Genomic DNA, 17,543 nt, shown 5'->3' with positions numbered 1-17,543 from the left:
CTAGGCAAACACAGTCCATCTCTTTTCCTGTTGGGAATGGAGGTGGAGCCACACATGCCCAATAGCCAGACTTGTGAAGCCCCAAACTGTTGCCCTGAGAGGTTGAGGCAACACCAACCCCCTCCTATCCTGTTGGGGAACAGAGGTGGAGATGGGCTAAAAGGCACTGAACAAATCTCTGTGGGCTGAAAATTCCTGCCATTGCCTGGAGAGGCCGAGGATACCTAGCTCCTCCCCTATTCTCTTGGGGTGCAGGGATTCAGCCCCAGGTGTCTGACTATTCATCTTCTGCCAGCAGAGAGCACTTGCAGTTGCCTGGAGAGCCTGGTGCAGGTCCTGCCAGCTTCCTCTGTGCTGGAGGTGGGGCTGGAGCCCAGGCTAGGGCTGCAGTCCAATCTTGGTGGAAAGAAGCCTGTCCCTAACTTCACTGGATTACAGTCAGCGAGGCTCCCCTTCATGCTGGGGGCAGAGTCAAGATGGCAGCTACTGGACTCTTTCCCACTTGACAGGCTCAGGCTCCAGCTGGCTCTAGGATTATGCTTTAACCGGCTGAGTCCACTAATCAGTATCTGAGGTCAGTGGACATTTGTCTCTTCCTCCACTGTTTATGGGAAATGGAATTTCCTACACCAGCCATGGAATAGTTCCTGAGGCAGCTTGTGCCCCTAAGGTAGGATGGGCACCAACCTCTGCAGTGTGGCTTGCTGCTTCCCAGGGAGGCAGTGCAAGTTCCCCCAGCTTCTTCCCTGCCAGAGGTGGGACTGGGTTTTAGGCTAGACCTCCAATCCTACCTGGGTGGAAAGAAGCTGTTCCTTACAAGTGCTGATTTTCAGTCAGCACCACTGTGTTGATTTTTATTGAGATTGCTTTGAATCTGTAGATCAGTTTGGGTAGGCTAGATATTGTAATGATATTTAGTCTTCCTATCCCTGAACAGGGAATATTCATCCATTTATGTAAGTCTTCTTTGATTACGTTGAACAGTGTTGTGTAGTTCTGTGTTTAAGTCTTTTGCATCTTTAGTTAAATTTATTCCTAGGTACTTTACTTTTTTAATTTGCTATTGTAAATGGTATTTGTTTCTTGATTTCCTCTTCAGGTTGTTCATTATCCATGATGCTACTGTTTTTTGTGTATTGATCTTATATCCTACAACGTTACCAAACTCATTTATAATTTCTGGAAGCTTTGTTGTAGACGTCTCAGGGTGCTCTATGTAAAGGATCATGTCATGTACAAATAGTGAATTTTAACTTCTTCCTTTCCAATTTGGATGCCTTTTATATCTGGTTCTTGCCTCAGTGCCCAGGGAAGTCTTTCTAACACGAGATTAAATAAGAGAGGTGATAGTGTGCATCCTTGTCTTGTTCCTGATCTTAGAGAGAAAGATTTTAGAGTTTCACCATTGTAAATGATGTTAACTGTGGGTTTCTCATGTAAATCCTTTATCACATTCAGAAAGTTTTCTTCTATTGCTATCTTTTGCTGTGTTTTTATCAAGAAAGTGTTCTGTATTTTTGTGAAATGATTTTTCTGCATCTGTAGATATCATGTGATTTTTTTCCTTTGATCTGTTTATGTGGTGTATTATATTAATTAATTTTCTTCTGTTGAACCTTCCTTGCATACCGGGAATGAAACCCACTTGGTCATGATGTAAAATTCATTTAATGTGTTGTTGAATACAATTAATTAGTAATTTTTACATATATTTTTAGTTAAATTGTCTTTTTTATTGATATGTAGATCCCCAAATTGTTACATTAAATAATTTAAGAGGTTCCTGCATTCCACTCACCCCCCAATTAGCAAGCTTTTTTTTTTGAGCATTTTCACTTCTAGATTCATCAGAGACATTGGGCTGTAATTTACCTTTATTGTGGTGACTTATTTTGGCTTTGTTATTAGGTTATGTTGGCTTCATACAAGGAGTTAGGAGACATTCTACTCTTTTGATTTTTTGAAAGAGTTTAAGCAAGATAGCTGTTATTTCTTTCCAGAATGTTTGGTAGAATTGACCTATGAAGCTGTCTTGCCCAGGGTTCTTCTTAGTTGGGAGGTTTTTAATGACTGAGTCTATCTCTTTTTATGTGAAGGCTTGTTAAGATAACGAATTTCTTCTTTCATCAATATAGGATACTTATGTGTTTCTAGGAATTTGTCCATTTCATCTAAGTTGTCCTTCTTGTTGTCATATAGTTTTTTAAACTATTCTCTTACAATATTCATAATTTCTGTGTGGTCAGTGGTGATATTACCTTTCTAATTTCTTATTTTGTGTATTTTTTAAAAGATCTATTTATTTCATTTATTTGATTCTCTCCCCTTGCCCCCAGTTGTCTCTTCTCTGTGTCTGTTTTCTGCGTCGTCTTTGTCTGCTTCTATTGTTGTCAGCGGCACGGGTATCTGTGTTTTTTTTTGTTGCATCATCTTGTTGTGTCAGATCCCCGTGTGGGAGGCACCATTCTTGGGCAGGCTGCACTTTTTTTCCTGCTGGGCGGCGCTCCTTATGGGACACACTCCTTGTGTGTGGAGCCCCCTATGCACCCCTGTGTGGCACGGCACTCCTTGCGCACATCAGCACTGTGCATGGGCCAGCTCCACACGGGTCAAGGAGGCCCGGGGTTTGAACCGCAGACCTCCCATGTGGTAGATGGATGCCCTAATCACTGGGCCAAGTCCACTTCCCTTATTTTGTGTATTTGCATCTTCTCTCTTTTTTTCTTTGTTTATCTAGCTAAGGGTTTGTCAATTTTATTGATCTTCTCGAACCACCTCTTTGTTTTGTTTATATTTTCTACTGCTTTTCTATTTTGCATTTCATTTAGTTCTGCTCTGATCTTTGTTATTTCTTTCTTCTTCCTTTAGGGTTAGTTTGTTGTTTTTTTTTTTTTACTAATTTCTACAAGTTTGCATTTAGGCCTTCAAATTTAGCTCTCCTTTTTTGATGTATGAATTTATGGCTATGAATTTCCCTAATAGTAGAGCTTTTGCTACATCTCATGAGTTTGATATGTTGTGTTGTCATTTTCATTAGCTTCAAAGTAGTTACTGATTTCTTTCAAGATTTCCTCTTTGACCCACTGTTTGTCCAAGAATGTGTTGTTTAACTTCCATATCTTGGTGCCTAATCTGGGTTTCTGGTCCTTGCAGATTTCCAGTTTTATTTCACTGTGGTCAGAGAAGTTCTTTATTTTTATTTATTTCTCTCCCCTTCTCCTCCCCACCCCACCCCAGTTGTCTGTTCTCTGTGTCTATTTGCTGCACATTCTTTTTTTTTTGTCTGCTTCTGTTGTTGTCAGGGGCATGGGAATCTGTGTTTCTTTTTGTTGTGTCATCTTGCTGCATCAGTTCTCTGTGTGTGCGTTGCCATTCTTGGGCAGGCTGCACTTTCTTTCACACTGGGCAGCTCTCCTTATGGGATGCACTCCTTGCACGTGGTGCTCCCCTTTGTGGGGTACACCCCTGCGTGGCATGGCACTTGTTGCATGCATCAGCACTAAGCATGGGCCAGCTCCCCATGGGTCAAGGAGGCCCGGGGTTTGAACCGCAGACCTCCCATGTGATAGATGATGCCCTATCCACTGGGCCAAGTCTGCTTCCCAAGAAGTTATTTTTTATGATTTCAATCTTTCTGAATTCACTGAGTCTTTCTCTGTGGCCTAGCATTAGAATGATCCATGCGCACTTGAGAAGAATGTATATCCTTCTGTATTTCAGTGTAATGTTCTGTATGTCTATTAGGTCCAGCTCCTCTAAGATATTGTTCAAAGTGTTTGTTTCTTTATTGATTGTCTGTTGAGATGTTCTGTCCAATGGTGATAGTGGTTTATTAAAGTCCCCAACTATAATTGTAGAGGCATCTATTCCTTCACTTAATCTTTCCAGGTTTCCTCACCTATTTGGAGTCACTCTGGTTAGGAACATAAGTGTTTATGGTTGTCCTTTTTTCTTGATACATTACCCCTTGCCCATCTTTGTGTTTCTCAGTAGTTGTGCATTTAAAGTCTGTTTTGTCTGATATTAATATTGCTACTCCTGTCCTTTTTTTTTGGTTATTGTTTGCTTATAAGATTGTTTTTCAGCCAGTCACTTTCAACCTTCTTGAATCCTGGGTCTAAGATGTGTTTCTTGTAGGCAGCATATAGATGGGTTACATTTTCTTATCCAATCATCCAATCTGTATCTCTTGACAGGTGAGTTTAATCTATTGACTTTCAGTGTTATTACTCTCAAGTAATTAGCCATATTATGTTTGGATGTGTGTATGTCATATATTTTTGTTTTGTCTCTTTTTCTCTTTTTTTTGTTGTTTCTACACTCTCCTCCAACTCTGTCTCTCCTATATTTTTCTTTCCTCCTGCAGAACTCCCTTTAGTATTTCTTGAAGGGCAGGATTCTTGTTGCCATACTGTCTTAATTTCTATTTATCTGTGAATATTTTGAACTCCCCTTCATTTTTGAATGCCAGTTCTGCTGGGTAGCATATTCTTGGTTGTGAATATGTTGAACTCCCCTTTATTTTTTAATGCCAGTTCTGCTGGGTAGCATATTCTTGGTTGGATTTTTGTGTGTGTGTGTGTGCCTTATGTCATACCACTGTCTTCCTGCTCCATGGTTTCAGATGAGAAATCAGCACTTAGCCTTAGAAAGATTTCCTTGTAAATGATGCATCTCTTTTCTCTTTCTGCTTTCAGTATTTTCCCTTTGTCTATATTGTTGGATAATTTGACAAGTATATGCCTTGTGGTAAGCCTGTTGGGATTTATGTTGTTGAGGTACATTGTGCTTCCTGGATATGTACATCCATCTCCCTCCATAGGTTTGGGAAGTTTTCAGCCATTATTTCCTCCAAGTCCCATTCTGTCCCCTTTCTCTTCTCTTTCTGGGATGCTTATAATGTGTACCTTTGTGTGTTTTGTGTTGTCATTCAGGTGCCAGTCCCTGCTGGGTCTTTTCTTTTTATTGATCACTCCATCTACTGGTTTTATTTCAGATGTACTCTCTATCATCACTACTACTTTCCTCTGCCTCTTCAAATCTGCTGTTATTTTCTGAGAGTGTTTTTGATTATTGGATTGTACCGTTCATTACCATCATATCCTTATACTTTTTTGATTATGTTTACAATTTCTTCTGTATACTCTTCAAGTGTTTTATTATCCATAATTTCTTCCTTCATTTCATTAAATTTGTCCGTGATGTATTTTTTGAGAGCTTTGATTAGTTGTTTGATGTTCTGCTCCTCTTCAGGTTTTTAGTTTGTTCATTGGATTGGGCCATGTTTTCCTGATTATTTGGTATTTTTTTTGTAATTTTTTGTTGCTTTCTGGTTATAATTTTATCTTGATGGGTTTTTTTTTCAGTTGATTTTCTTTTCCATCTAGTCTTAGGATTTATTTGGTGCTCTTTGTATGTGTGTGTTATGTCTTCTCTTTGACACTTTGTTGTTCTCATTCTCTTTGCTTGTTGTTGTCTGAGTTCCCTTGAAGGAAAATATTAGGGCCAGGGAAGGCAAAGGAGGTAAGGAAAGCACAAGTATAATAGTAGTATTGATAGTAAATGTTAGCACAAGATAAATGTGAGGTCTAGAAGAATGGTTATTAAATGCATGTAAGCAGTGTAGAGTTAGAACAGTAAAATGTGAAGTATCTACAATGAGATGGCAAACTGAATGTAGGGAAGAATATAGTACATTTTAAAAGACCAGTGAGTTCAGGAGAGAGGGAAAGAAGAAAGAAAGTACAATAACATAAAGAGTGAATAAAGATAGGAAACAAATTAGAGAAGTTAGAAATAAAAATTCAGAAAAAAATGGAGGCTAAACAAGAAGGGGTGGAATGTAAGAGAAACAATAGATGATGGAAGATAGAAAGATGTAATGGAAAAGGGATATCATCAGTAGCCAAAATGAGTACATAGAAAAGAGAAAATTGAGGAAGAGGAAGCACATCAAATAAAAGTCACTGCCTACAGCACCTAATAGAAAAAAGAAAAAAAGGGATAAAAAGAAAGAAAAAAGGGGGAAAGAGAAAAAGTTGGGCCATGGTAGTATAAAGAGGAAGGAAAGAGAAGAAAATAAACCAACAAAAAAGACCAGACAAGCCTCAAGCAAGGAATCCTCTTGGCAAATGAATAAACTGCTTTAGGAGTGTGTACTTCCCACTTTCTCCCTTTCTCACTTCCCTCTCTTCCAGGGCAGCAGGAAGGCCATGTGAGGGCTCCCCTCAAAGATTCAAATGGGACCCTGTTGAACCAACACACCACAGATGGTAATGACAATTAGTTTCTTTGAGAGAGAGCACCTATTTGCCAGGAACCCTAAATATGCTATTGGAAGTATACAAAGCACATCCTACTATCCCCCTCTCTTAGGTGTGCTATGCATTATTAGTTAATTTTCTGACTCTACCTTTATACAGATCAAGTTTTCCTATCCCAGGGCATTTATGTAAATCAGACAGACTCTCAGCAGATTTACCTCTTCTCTTTGACTGGCCTCTCCTCAAGCCAGCTGGTATGCTCCTCCAAGCTCAAAGTATACGTTAAGGAACTACACACCAAAAGAAAATGTTAGTGATTTGCAATAATTAACAAGGTGTACCTCAGTTTCCCCTGATATGCATTGGGAAAAAGGTAAATCCCCTCCCCTATGTGGCACTTTCCCCCTGGTTAAACAAAGGGGCCCTGGTAAAGGGAGGTAGACATCTTCACCCTCTGCATATCAGAGGCAGATGGAGATCTTTACTACCTCTACCTGCATATCAGAGGGAGATGGAGACAGAAACCTTCACTGTTTATAAACGCTTTTAAAAACCTTACAGATCAAAAGAAACATCTGCTCCTGCAGCATTCCAAGAAGCCATGGACTCACTCAACTCCTTCCCACTACCTCTCTCAGACTCTCAACCCCCGTCTTAGTAACTATCATTTCCCCGACTAGGAAAGTTCTGTATAAATTCAAGTTCTGCCCTTCCAGGAGTGGGCTGAAGTCTCTCTTCAGACCCCCACCATGCTGGTGGGGGGGCTGAAGTCTGTTCTTCAGACCCCCTCCATTGGGAGAGCTTCTCAATAAGTTCTTTGCTTATGGTCAGTCAGTCTCCTTGTCCTAGTAAGAACTGTATTTTCTCCAACAATATCATTTATCTATTTTAATTTATAAAAAGTATTTGGCCCAATACAAAACCAATAATTATCTCAGGAATAGTGGTCTAGGTTTGTGACTTTAGTAATAGGTAAAATATTCAAAAATTTTTATTATTTTTCCTAATATATGTTTATTATTCATGCCAAGGTTATTTGGAAGAATTTTCATGCTTAATTTTCAGTTCATAGATTAGATTTTGCATGTTTACCATTACTTTATGGATTTTTAAAAATAGGGAATATTGTTCATCCCTTCAAAGTTTGCAACCATCCTATTGTATGGAACATTTATATCACGTGTCCTTGAGTTCTTTAAAGATAGTTTTTTCTTTTTCCTAAGCTAGGAGAACAACACAGAGGAATAGATATGGCTCTTTAGATATGGCAGAAACCCCAGGGAGAGAGACAGAGCCATTCACCTGATAGTCTACAGCTGACCTTGTAGAGAGAGGCAAAGTCTAAAGAGCCTCATAGCCTATAGCTGAACTCAGGGAGGAAACAGAGGAGCTGAACCCAGAGGAACCCAGAAAGCCTGAACCTTCACAGATGCCGGCAGCCATCTTACTCCAACACATGAAAAAGGACTTTGGTGAGGGAAGTAACTTATGCTTTATGGCCTGGTAACTCTAAACTCCTACCCCAAATAAATACCCTTTATAGCACCCAGCAGATTTCTGATATTTTGCATCAGTACCCCTTTGGCTAACTAATATACACCCCGTGGTACAGAGAGAGTGGGGCATTTTCCTCAAGGATTTAGACAGTTAAGGTCAGCACTCCATAGGCCTGCGAGGGGTGCCTCTGCCCCCATGGATCAAGGAAGACCAGGTGGTCAATTCATAGCTCTGAGAGGGTTGAGCCTGTATGTCAAAAGTTAGGGGGAATGTTGTCTTCACATCACTGCACTAGGGGGGTTAAGACACTAATCCAGGGTTTGGGTAAGTTGTGGTCATCACCCCACTGCTCTCACAGGGTGAGGTCTGGAGCTAGGGTAACACCCAGCTGCTAGATGAGGGTGGAACCAATAAAATGGCCATTGGGCAAGCCTGTAGAAGGGGTGGGTTCCCATAAGGCCCAAAGGAGAAAATCTCTCTTTTTAAGAATGACTTTCAGACTGTGAAATTATATGGAGTATGGTCTGCAGGATTACTGAAATCTCGAGGACCCATGACAAATGTTTATCCTTTGTACATTTGTGTATTGGAAGCAGATAAATTGTTTTGTAAGTTTCAGAGATTTACATCCAGGAGGGAAATTGCCCCAAGACAAACTTTATTTCTTTAACTTGATTATGATGTGATTTAGTATCTCCATTGTTACTGATTTAAAGTTCATTTTAATATTGTAATGTCCTTTTGGAATTCAGAGAGTAGAGTTTAGCAGTTCGATATAGTTATGAATTTGAAAAATACATATTGGATTATGTTTGTAAACTGGCCTGTACCTGGGCATGATTATGTTCTGATTAGGGCTTTGATTGGGCCAAGTCATTAGTGTTTTCATTCCCTACCACTTGGTGGTCATGGCAAAGGACAGAGTTGGAGTGTTTTTAATGTTGGAGTTTGATACTGAAGTCTTAAGCTGGAACCCCAGGAAGTAAGCACACCAAGGAAAGAGAAGCAAGTCCCAGGAAGAGAGGAACTCTGAGCCAAGGAAGAAGCAAGCTCTTGGAAGAGAAGAACCTTGAGCCCAGAGAGAAGCAAGACCTGGGAAGACAGGAACCCAGGAAGCCTGAACCCCAGGAGTTGTTGGCATCTGTCTTGCTCCAACACGTGAAGTAGACTTTGGTAAGGGAAGTAACTTATGCTGCTTGTTATCTGTAAGCCTATACCTAAATTAATACCCTTTATAAAAGCCAGTAGGCTTCAGGCATTTTGGCTGACTAATACAAAATTAATTAGAATTTTTAAAATAAGGAATAAAATATAAGAAATTTTGAAAATGAAAAAATTTGGAGTAATAAAAATAATGTAAAAAATATTTCAAAAATATTTGACATTGTCTTTCATCACTGTAAGACCTGTTCGCCTGTATGGACAGCGAACATTTCCAACAATCGCTTCATAAGGAACTGCCAAACTGCCCTCCACAATGGCTTTAACATTCTACATTCTATATTCCCACCAGCAGTGAATAAGAGTTACCAATCCTTCACATTCTCTCCAACACTTGGGGCCCTCTGTTTTTTCAATTGCTTCTAGTGTAATGGATGTAAGATAATATCTCACTGTAGTTTCGATTTGTATTCCTCTAATAGCTAGGGATACTGAGTATCTTTTCATGTGCTTTTTAGCCATTTGTATTTCTTCTGTGGAGAAATGTTCACTCAAATCACTTGCCCATTTTATAAGTGGGTTTTTGTCTTTTTATTTTCAAGGTGTAGGATTTCTTTATATGTGCTGGATATTAGGCTGCTGTCAGAGATACGGTTACCAAATATTTTTTTCCATTGCTTATGCTACCTTTTCATTTTCTTGACAAACTCCTTTGAGGTCCAAACATTTTAAATTTTGAGGATGTCTCATGTATCTATTTTTCTTCATATCTCATGCTTTTGATGTAAATTTCATGAAACCATTTCCTAATACAACATCCTGTAGATGCTTCCTTACATTATCTTCCAAGATCCTTACCATCTTGGCTCTTATATTTAGATCTTTGATCAATTTTGAGTTAATTTTTATATAAGGTGTGGATTGAATGTTCCCCTCTGATTCTTTTAGATATGGACATTCAGTTCTCCAAGCACCATTTGTTGAAGAGACCCTTCTCTCCCATTTGAATGGGCTTAGTGCCTTGTCAAATATCAGTTGACTATATATCCAAGGATCTATACCAGAACTCTCAGCTTGTTTCCATTGGTCAGTATGTCTATCTTTGTGCCCATACCATGCAATTTTGACCACTGTAGGTTTCTAATATATTTTAAAGTCAGGTAGTGTGATTCCTCTGATTCCACTTTTCTTTCTCAATATGTCTTTGCCTATTCAGGGCTTCTTGCCCTTCAAATTAATTTAAGAGTTAGTTCTTCCAATTCAGTAAAGAATGCTGTGGTAGTTTTTATTGGGATTCCATTAAATTTGTAAGTCATTTTGCATAGGATAGACATCTAATTGATGTTTATTTTTCCTGTCCATGAACAAGAAATGTTCTTCCATTTGTTTTGTTCTTCTTTGATTTCCTTTAACGTTGTTGTATATTTTTCTAAATCCAAATCATTTACATTTCTATTGATTCCTAGGTATTTGTTTCTTTTGGTTGCCTTTGTGAATGGAGTGTATTCCTTGATTACCTCTTCAGGTTGTTCATTATTGGTGTACAAAAATGTCATTGATTTTTGCACATTGATCTTTTAACCTGCCACTTTACTGAACTCACTTATCAGCTCTTGAAGTTTTTTGTAGATTTCTCAGGGCTTTCTATGTATAGGATTATGTCATCAGTAAATAGTGACATTTTTACTTCTTCCTTTCCAATTTGGATGATTTTTTATATCTTTTTCTTGCCTAAGTGCTTGAGCAAGTATTTCTAATACAGTGTTAAATAAGAGCATTGAATATGGGCTTCCTTGTTTTGGGAATGGTTGCTGTATTTTGTCAAATGCTTTTTCTGTATCTATAGACATGGTCATTTGATTTTTAAGTTTTGATCTGCTTATATGGTGTATTACGTTGATTAATATTCTTATTTTGAAGCACTCTTGCATGCCAAGGATGAAACACATGTTCAGATGGTGTATATTTCATTTGATGCAATGATGAATCTGATTAGCAAATATTTTTTGAGGATTTTAGCATCTAGGTTCGTTAGAGAGATTGGTCTACAGTTTTGCTTTCTTGTGGCATCTTTGGGTTTGGTATTAGAGTGGTGTCAGCATCCTAGAATGAGTTATGCAATGTTCCCTCCCCTTCTATTTTGTGGAAGACTTTAATCAGGATTGATGCTATTTCTTTCCAAATATTTGATAGATATCACCTGTGAAACCATATGGTCCTGGGCTCTTAGTTGGAAAGCTTTAAAGTCCCACAAATGCCTCCATATCACACCTCTTACAATAGTTTTGCATCTAAAGTCTCTTTTACCAATGTTAGGATAGCTACTCCCACCCTTTTCTGATTATTGGTTGCATGTAGAATTGTTTTCCGACCATTCAGTTTCAATCTCCTTCCATTCCTGGTTCAAAGGTGAGTTCATTGTAGATAACATATAGATGGGCCATATTTCCTTATCCATTCTGCCAATTTTCTATAGCTTAATTTTCAATTTGATCATGTAATTGAAAAGAATACTGCAAGGCATTTCTAGTAGTAACATTATTTGTTAATCAGAGACAATGACAAGGTTTTATCAAGTTTACTGGTCAGTAGTTTGGGTTGACTGTAGTTATATCAATGGTATTTAAAGTTTCTTTCCATTTTTGCTTTTCTTTTGTAAAGTACTTTAAAGCTTTCCATTTAGTAAATTGTAAGGGAGATACCCCAAAGATAATCTAGAAACACTTGAAGTTGGCAGCTGTCCACAGATTCAAGAATTAGACAGAATTAACTCTATAAAGAGTTAGCATAAGAATTAGCCCATTGGAGAAACAGATCTTTTTCTTGTGATTGTACAGTTAAGGAAAGGAGAGAGAGCATAGTAATGGGTTAAGTAATCATGCTAAGAGAATTCAATATTGAGGTAATCCTAAATAAATAAAAAAGTTTATATTATCCAGGATCCCAAGTTCTAGAAAAATGAGAAAAAGGGAATTAACAATAAACACAACCACCAATTACTAATGAATTTTTAAAAATAAATGTTTGAGTCCATCCAGAGGTTCACAAGTATACCTGAGTTCTGGATCTTTGGATGGGTCAATGGTAATAACTGCTTTTTGAGTGAGTGATGGAGAATCACCTTGTAGGATAGGTTGTGCCTTGATTCTGGTATGATGGATTCATGGTTTTAGGTCCTGTAACTTAAGGATGAGTGACAAGCAACACCCATTTGGGATTTAATTGTCCTTGTTCTTCATGTACACAGCCATACCCAGTCTCCAGGTTGGTAATTGTGTAAAGGACTATAAGTGGGGAAATTAAGATAGTTGGAAGCATGTATATTTTTGAGTTAGGATAGCTCATAAAGATTTCACATATTGTATGGTGGCTGGTTCATAACTAGATGCGTATTGCCAGCATATTCAACTTTTAGAAATGGCTTTCTACAGATCATTTCATAAGGGCTTAAACCTAGCACACTTCAAGATGCTAATCTTATCCTCAGGAGGGATTTATCCCATTTCAGTTGTGTTTCTATGCAGGTTTTTGCTAGATATCCCTTTAATGTTCAGCTCATATGTTGTGTTTTTACTGTGGACTGAGGCCATAAGAAGAGGGTAGTCACTAATGAATGCCCAGCAACCTGAAACATCTTTGCTACTTTACAGGTGAGAGTAGCACCACTGACACAGAATGGAGAAAGGGAGTCCAAACTTAGGAATAATTTCCTCTAGTAGACATTCAACCACTTTATGGGTTGTTTCTCTTTAGCAAAGTTTCCATCCATCCTGTAAAATTTTCAGCAAACACTTAAAGATATCTAAACTTTTCTGGGGTCTTTGGCATCAGAGTAAAATCAACTTGCCAGTGTTCTCCACCCAAACTTCTAATATTGCACTCCTTTTGTTTATGTGGGGATTTGGTGTGGGGTCCAAGATATTCTTGAGTGTGAATCACACATTGGTCAGTTGTATTTTGAATCATTCATCATAACTTGGGACCCATCAGGAACTGACTAATCCATTTTATACGGCGTTTCATATCCATAATGATTTGCTAAAAATATGTTATGATGAGTTTAAGGAGTCCATCTGGGACAATAATTTTATGGATATCCTCAGGTTTATTACCACTTTCTAACCATAATTGTTCTTTTAAACTTGTAAATTCCCCTTCTTTGTCCCTGCCAAGTTTTATTGAATATTGAAGATTCAAAAGTCTTTCAAGCTGAGGTCCCTGTTCACCTAGAAGTAACAACAGGAGCTTTGGATAAAACATGGCAAGAGTTGCAGAAGGGGTTTCATTCTTGGCCACTTCGTTTGCTGCTTTTTCAGCTAGCTTATTGCATCTAGCATCTTTGCTATTATTAGATTGATGTCCTTTAGAGTGGAGGACCACCAGTTCTTTTGGTTGTAAAACTGCATCTATCATGTTTGTAACATATATAACCTTAGACTTTCCCTTTGATCCATAGCCATAACCACATTATAGTACTTCAAGGTATAAATATGTTGTGATTTCACATTTTCTATTCTAAAAAATTGTAACATGGAACCCATGTAGCATAGTAAAACCACATGTGAAATATGACTATGGATGAAATTGCACATATGCGTTTTCCATTGGAACTGAACAAATATTTGTTAATAATAAAGGATTTTAATATCATACAAAAGCACTATAATGCTAACTGAAAGAAATGAGACAAAATATACTGCATATAGTATGATTCCATTTATATAAAATATAAATATAAATCAATTTAAACGCTAAAACTAGATTAGTGGTAATGTAGACCTGAGAAGGGACTGCTAAGGGATATAGAGTTTCACTTTTTTGGAGGAATGAAATTATTCAAAATTTTGTGGTGATGAATGCACAACATTGTAATTAAAGTAAAACCCAGTGATTATACACTTTGAATAGATCATATAGTATGTAAAGATAGCTTAATAAAACTTTTAAATAAGTAAATACATAAATACCTGTGCAAGAATGAACAGAAGTAGCAGATATATACAGCAGGGGAAGCATAGAGTGAGAGGTGAAGAATTTTCTTGTTTGTTTTTGTTTATTATTATTACTGTGGTAATGAAAATGCTCTAATAATGATTGAGATGATAAATGCACAACTATGTGATTATACCAGATTCCACTGGTTGAAAAAAGATTGCACCTAGCAGTTGCAGGATTAAATCTTTATGTTTAATGTCTTTATTGGTATTGGTTAGAAAACTACACTCTCTTCAAGTAGCTCCATAGGCATGCAGATGACAATAGCATATTCAGAATAGTATATATATTTGCTCTATGTCCTGCATTCAATAACAGGACACTTAAAGAACAATTAATTCACCTCTTTGTGCAGAAGTTTTGTGGGAACAAAGGTCTGCTTCTCGTATTCCAGTGGGAATGACTACTGAGTAGTCTACCTTGTGCTTTCCGTGATTCATATAACTGTTCCCATTAGAGAAAATTTCTGCTTGGTGTGATAGTCGGACATCAGTCAATATGTTAGTAGACAGCTTTGGGTTCTGGGCTTCTCTATTCTTGACTTACGTCACATAAAAGAATTGAAGGGCATGCCATAGAGTAGGCAAGGAAGAAAGGAGTTTAAGAAAATGAGAAAAGTACCTAGTCTGAGGCATGGACTGTGGGCATGATCCAGAGTAAGATGTGTGTGTGTGGTCCCAGGCCAGGCCTTTTAAAAGTTTTGCTCTTCCCCTTCATAATGTTTGGGCAAGGCCCCTGATGTTTGCTCTTCTGATTGGTTGTCCCACCTGTTATCTCTCATGGACCAATGGTGAGGCCTTTTGTTTGAAGGGATCTGGGGCTCCCCCTTGACCCTGAATAGGATCTCTTTCCAATCTTGTTCCAAATGGGATTCTTGTGCCTGGTGTCTTCTGGGATCTCTCCAGCTTTATTCTTGGCAGCACTCTTCCTACATGGAGTTTCCAAATGTGCTTTCATGACCACATGTCTCTTGCCCATATTTTTTACCAGGTCTCAGCTGTGACTCATTTCCTTTCCCCCTAAACTAATGTGCCTGAAATCCAGGATTCTAGAGTATATATCAAGAAGAAGTTACACACAATCATATCTGGAAGTTTTCCATTCTGGTGTTTCATGTAATTCAGGTAGTAAGTGGCCAAGTTGAGTTCATCTATAGTTTTCAGAGTGGCATTTGGATTGTTTAGTAAAATGGCTTGATATTTGCTAAAATGGGGGCCCACTTTTTGTTCTAGTGTAGTAAGAATGTAATATGGGGTGAAAACTCTTATGGGAGAGCCCAGTGAGAATTCTGATATCTGGAGAAGTTCACAGGTGGGAACTAGAGCTAGCAAGCAAGCTGGCCATACTCAGGTACAGAGTTGATCTGCTTTGATATGGAAACAATTGACCTGATATTTCTTCCAAATTCTTGCACTTACTGTCCCAATGTAATGCCTTATTCATAAACAAGCAACATAAATTCATTAGGTCAGGAGTCTCAGGGCTAGGGCTAATAGGAGCTTATCCTTAGAATCAAGAGAACATTCTGGGTTCCGTTCTAAAAGATCTTTATCTTCCCCCTTTAAGACTCCATATAAGGATTTAGCAATGAGTCCAAAATTTGTTATCCAGAGCCTGTGATAGCCAGCCATACCTAGAAACCATCTAAGTTTCTTTCTATTTGGGGGCTCTGACACTTACTGAAAGATTTCATTTTTGCTGGGCAACAGGGCTCATAGTCCTTAAGATAATTAAAATCCAAGGTATTTTACCTGGGTTTTGAGGGAGTGCACTAGTGACTGAACTTTGACCCCTGGGAAGAGGGAGGAAAAGCCAACTAGTAGGATAAGAAGATTTTCAAACCATTCCCCTAATTTGTATTCACCCAATCTGATGCTTCCCAGCTAACATACCCTATTAACACAAATGCTAACCTAGCTTCCAAACTCCAGTGAATGCTCCCTGGCAGAACCCAATAACTAACCAATTAGAGCATTGCAACTTAAGTCTCCAGCCCCAGGGTGGCTGCACAGTGAACCTGTATCTAGAAGAGCCCCAAAACCCTGGGCACACTTCCTTCTTTGCCCTGGGTACACTTCCATTGTCACCTTGGCCAGTCTTGAGCTGTAACACTGAGGGCACTTCCTTCCTCATCCCAGCGAGACTAACAGTGTGAACTCAAGCCGTAACACTGAGCTGTAATCAAATAAATATCTTGTCACTGCAATAAGGTCACATTTCTTCATTCTGAATTCTGTTTGAACCAACAATCAAAAGTGGCAATAAAATATTTGAGTTTTCATTTCAGGTACTTTATATACTTTCTGTCAGCCTCTTTAGCATTTTTGTGTTTTGATTTGAGGCTCCCTGGGTTTTGCTAGCTATGAGTATATCAGCAGCACTCTGAAGGAAATGTCCTTCTTGGAGGCATATGCTCTGTAAGTTCTAGGACAATATCAGCCCCAAAAGAGTAGGAACATTTTTGAACACTTGTGGCAATACAGTCCAACAATGTTGTTGTTTTAGTCTGGTATTGGTATCCTCCCACTCAAAAATGGAAAGCATTTGTGATTCTTTCTCTAAGGGTATGCAGTAAAAAGCATCTTTCAATTCTAAAATAGTGACCCAAGCTTAATCATCTAAAGTCCTGACATGGAATATATAAGGATTAGATACCATTGGGTGGATGTCTTCTACCACTTGATTAACCACCTTTAAATGTTGCACAAATCTCTACTTTTGTGTGCCAGGTTTTGGGACTGGAAAGAAAGACATGTTAAAGTCTGAGAAGCAAGGTCTGATTAGATCCCAACTGTAGAACATTTTTTCTTTCATTTTTTCTTATTTATTTTTCTCCCCTCTCCTCCCATTGTCTGCTCTCTGTGTCCTTTTGCTGTGTGTTCTTCTGTGCCCACTTGCATTCTTATCAGCAGCACTGGGAATCTGTGTCTTTTTTTTTTGTTTCATCATCTTGCTGCATCAGCTCTCTGTGTGTGCAGTGCCACTTTTGAGCAGGCTGTTTTTGTTTTTCATGTGAGGTGGCTCTCTTCGCAGGGCACAATCTTTGCACAAGCAGTTCCCCTATGCGGTGGACACTTATCTGTGGCCTGGCACTCCTTGTGTGCATCAGCACTATGCATGGCCCAGCTCACCATACAGGTCAGGAGGCCCTGGCTTTGATCCTGGACCTGCCATATGCTAGGTAGGCAAATGCTCTATCAGTTGAGCCAAATCCACTTTTGACCAGATATTCTCTTTTTACCTTTACAATTAGTATAGTACCAACTTTGCTTTTGCTACAAAAACATTAAAATATTGTTAACAATAGTCCATAAAATAATTAGTTAGGTTTTTCCCATGTACCACCACATTCTTAACACCTTGAAGTAGAACATGCCTTTATTTATCTCATTAAATACAATCCTTATCTATTTCCAAAATCAGTGCCATACATTCCCATCATTTTCCTCCAGCTATTTTTCAACTAACATTAATCTTCTTAGACTACTCATTTCAGCCACAATCACATCCAAAAACCAATAGTGTTTGTTGCATTCATTATAATGTGTTACTATTATTTCCAACCAATACATATTTACATTTGACCTTATTAAACATACTACATACATTGACTCTTCTCTCCCTTCT

General features: G+C 38.4%; 1 protein-coding gene across 2 annotated transcripts in view; it reads left to right on the top strand.

The window, feature by feature from the left end:
* LOC131276696 (zinc finger protein 705F-like) overlaps window positions 1–17,543 on the top strand; it is a 215,363-nt gene that overhangs the window by 21,773 nt on the left and 176,047 nt on the right. The window lies entirely within an intron of this gene.

Source organism: Dasypus novemcinctus, chromosome 30 (genome assembly GCF_030445035.2).
Source record: "Dasypus novemcinctus isolate mDasNov1 chromosome 30, mDasNov1.1.hap2, whole genome shotgun sequence".
NCBI classification, from domain to species: domain Eukaryota; kingdom Metazoa; phylum Chordata; class Mammalia; order Cingulata; family Dasypodidae; genus Dasypus; species Dasypus novemcinctus.
Note: the sequence above shows the minus strand (reverse complement) of the source record. Positions and strands in the feature narration are given on the sequence as shown.